This window comes from Cibotium barometz, chromosome 16, assembly GCF_041138505.1.
Source record: "Cibotium barometz isolate CiBa-2024 chromosome 16, ASM4113850v1, whole genome shotgun sequence".
In the NCBI taxonomy this organism is placed as follows: domain Eukaryota; kingdom Viridiplantae; phylum Streptophyta; class Polypodiopsida; order Cyatheales; family Cibotiaceae; genus Cibotium; species Cibotium barometz.
This window is the reverse complement of record NC_141061.1, coordinates 52,519,054-52,523,483: the sequence shown is the minus strand read 5'-3', so window position 1 is coordinate 52,523,483 and position 4,430 is coordinate 52,519,054.

Genomic DNA, 4,430 nt, shown 5'->3' with positions numbered 1-4,430 from the left:
TGGGGAAGCATTTTGACCGTCTTGTGTAAATGAGGTCGTGGAGACCTATCTCTGATAAAGTTGCAACAGCTGACAGAGAGTCAACAGTGGATGTCACGCGTATAGCAAGATCTTGGCCGAGGTCTTGACCAGCCTCGGTTCGATTTATATGGTGAGCTTCCGGTACGGTGGATGAGGGACCAAGGAAGCGGCCTATGAGTGAAGTGCTAGGTGACCTGCGAAGGATCCTAGAGAGTACTGACCATACGGTGCTCAGGCTCTGGGTCGCCGAAGATACCCACACGTGGGTCATGGAAGATATGGAACAAGAAGTAAGCGTTGTTTTCTGAAACCGGGCGTGGATCTGGTTGATTGACCTTGCTGGTCCTCAACGGATGAGTCCGTGGCTCTTTTATATGGATCTATTGGTTGATCTTGCTGATCTTCAATGGAGATTCCATTTTGATTTTTATAAGTAAATATATTACTGGGTACTATGAGCTAGGAACTATCGAAAAGGCCCCTGAGTGGACAGGTGGTGAGCGACCTAGTTACCAATGATGCCATAGGTACACCGATGAAGGAATGATTGGAAATGAGAATTCAACTGGATATTTTGGAGGATTATGATCAGTGATACTATGGTTTCATTAAAAGATTATTTTAAAGGCAGCTGAATCTGTTAAAAAGGCAATTTCATATTGGGTGTGTAAGTGGTGTGGTACCCAGGACAAAACCTAACCAAATTCTTAAATAGATCCCATCACTACAATGGTTGGGCAGTGGGCGGTTGGCTAACCCACGGGACTAGATGGGGTTAGGCTGGACTGATGGATCCCTAAAATGAGACTCAATTCTGTTATGGTATGATAGATGAAGTAAATCCCGGATAAAAATTGTTCTATGGAAAAGAATCAACGGCTGTGCCTCTCAATGAGGAAAAAAACGTTGGTCTCTATTGAAAAGATGCAGGGGGGAAGAGAGCTTGAGCTCTTGCAAGCACACACACACACTCACAAAACCCTAATAGAGAACACACAAGGTGAGAGGCTGAAATCTTCTTCTTCTTCTCTCAACACTCAACACACCATATACAAGAATAAGAGTACACAATAATATGAAAGGTACTCAACCAAATACATACACGGGTTCTCTATAGTGTGAACCCGACTAAATGAGCTGGCGCTATAACTATGCCAGTCTCTAGAATGACTGTCACATAGCCTGTCATCCCACTGGCCGCATATCACCCAAGATCTCACCAACCATGCCAGTGGTGTAAGTGTGGGACCTATCCCCCAGGCGGGTCATCAGTGTCCACCGCCTCACTAGACGAGCTCGATATCTCAACACTCCCTCTCGAGCTCAACTCCATCTCATGTACACCAAGCGAAGCCCTGAATCTGTGGAGCTTCTCTGTACCCAATGCTTTGGTGAAGATGTCAGCTACCTGATCCTCTGTGCTGACATAAACAAGGTCAAGGTCTCCTGCTAAGACCTTCTCTCTGACGAAGTGGTAGTGGACCTCTATGTGCTTCGTACGAGCATGAAAGACTAGGTTCCTGGCCAACTGTATACTGCTAATGTTGTCACAGAAAATGACAACTTGTCTATCCACTGATAGACCCAAATCTGTAAGTAGCTTTCTCAATCAAGCTACCTCACATGCTGCCATAGCAGCTCCTCTGTACTCAGCCTCTGTACTGGATAGAGCAACCGTAGGCTGCTTCTTGCTGCTCCAAGTCACAGCAGCACTCCCCAAAGAAAACATGAATCCACTGGTAGATCTTCTATCTGAGATACTACCAGCCCAATCAGCATCTGTGTACCCATGTACACAGATCTCTGTCCCAGTCTCATAGAATAGTCCACAATGCAAAGTAGACTTCACATACCTCAGTATGCGTCTCACTGCATCCAAATACGGTTTCCGTGGAACCTGCATAAACTGACTCACCAACCCAACAGCATAGCTCAAATCTGGTCTGGTGATCAAACTTCCTACTATGCGTCTGTACATAGTAGGATCCTCCAAGATCTCTCCTGAATCTGCACTCAACTTGCCATTCTGATCCAATGGCACAGAAATAGGCTTACAGCCTGTCATACCATACTTGGACAACATGTCCAAGCCATACTGTCTCTGCAGTAATCCAATACCATGTGGTGACCTAATCACCTCAATGCCCAAGAAATATCTGAGCTCCCCCAAATCCTTCATCTCAAACTTCTGTCTAAGCAAGATCTTTACATCAAAGATCTCTACATCATGGTCCCCCATAATGATCAAGTCATCTACATAGATGACAACAAGCACAACTCCTCTATCACCATGTCTCACATACAATGAGAAATCTGCATTGGCTACATGAAAGCCAATAGTGACAAGATATTCAGAAATCTTGTCAGACCATGCTCTTGGTGCTTGTTTTAAGCCATACAAGGCTTTCTTCAACCTGCAAACATGCTCGGGGTGACTCATATCCTCATATCCAGGTGGCTGCAACATATACACCTCTTCTTGCAAATCCCCATGCAAGAATGCATTCTTTACATCCATCTGATGTAAAGACCATTGCTTTGATGCAGCCACTGCTATCACAACTCTCACCGTTGCCATCTTGGCAACTGGGCTGAAAGTTTCCTCATAATCAATCCCATATGTCTGCGCATATCCTTTGGCTACCAATCTAGCCTGGTACCTGTTTATGCTTCCATCACTGTTATGTTTAACTTTGTACACCCACTTGCATCCAATGGCTTTCTTGCCTTCAGGCAATTGCACTAAATTCCAAGTCTCATTTCCATATAGTTCATCCATCTCCTCATCCATAGCTTTCTCCCAACACACATTTCCAACCGCCTCATCAATGCATGTGGGCTCAACAACCTGCACAACCTTTGCCATATATGCATAGTGATGTGCCACATAACCATCATAAGTAAACCTCTGCACAAGGTTCTTCACTCTACCAGATCTTTGCAGCTTTTCATTCATGGCTTCCATAGCCTTCTTTACACCAGGTGTTCTCATAGCTAGGATCCCAAGCTCCTCATTAAGGCTCATATCTGAGCCACTAGACTCTCCATCAACATGAGAATGCCCTACAGAAATGTCAGGCATACCAAGGGGCTCAACCACTTTCTCTTTTCCTTTACGTGATGTACTAATCACATTTGCAAGACTGGTATTATGACGTAGCCTGCCACTCCATGGTCTATAAATAGACCCACTAGATGAGGACTCTCCTGGTTCACTCAAAGACTGTGATTGCTGACCTGCATTCTGTGCAACCACACTTCCACTCACATCAGCCCCAAACAGCTTCTTTTTCAGCAACATACCAGCTGCTCATCTCATCAAACACAACATCCCTGCTTACCCTCAGCTCGCGTGTAGCAGGGTTATAACACCTGTATCCCTTTTGCTCAAGGGAATATCCAATAAACACACATTTTTCAGCTTTCGGGTCCAGCTTAGTTCTCAGCTCATCTGGTACATGCACATATGCAATGTATCCAAAGACTTTCAGATGAGACAAATCTGGTTTTCTGCCAGTAAACCTCTCCTCTGGAGTTACATCATGTATGGCTGCAGTTGGAGTCCTGTTCATGATGTATACTGCTGTAGAAACAGCCTCAGCCTAATAGCAATGCGGCATATTCTTCTCTTCCATCAATGCTCGCGCAATCTCAGCAATGTGCCTGTTTTTTCGCTCAGCAACTCCATTTTGCTGCGGAGTGTATCTACATGTAAACTGTCTCCGAATACCATTTGTCAGGCTAAAATCTGAGAGGGTTTTTTGGTCAGTGTATATATGGTGCATGTGGTATGTGAATAAAATTTGCCCTGAATGCCTTGGCAAGTGTACAGGCCGAGTGGTTTGGTTGTGAGCTGGTATTTGCACGTGTTTTGTTTCCCGGAGCAGACGCTGGAAATCTGGAGTTTTATGGCAACTGTGTGGTGTGCGGATGGATACTAAATGCAGGGCACCGACGACTGGAATGGATGGCTTGATGATAATGATGCTGATGAAGACAACGGGCAAGTACTCTCGCATTTATTTGGAAGCTGTATGGGCACCGTATTTCTTGGAAAAGAAAGGAGAAGGAGGGGCTCTTGTAATAGTAGTGGTGGCCATTACTTAGTGGTTTGGGGGCTTTTAATCAAAAATAAAAAATATTGTATATGGCCAATTTAGAGGGCCACGTGGGAATTGTAGAAGCGGCCAGCAGCACTTCGAGAAGGTGGCGGAAGAGTGTGGTGGCCTTTGCTCAGAAGTAGGAGCGTGAGGAGCTGAAAAGAGAGACCGCCTGGCGACTGGGGAAGCCAGGGAGCTGAGTACAAGAGGCCGCCTTGAGAGAGAGGCGAGTGCAGCCATCCAGAGTGGAGCTCCAGGCGGGGGTCGTCGCTTTGCAGGAAAGAGACGGAAGAAGAGGCCGCCGTGTTG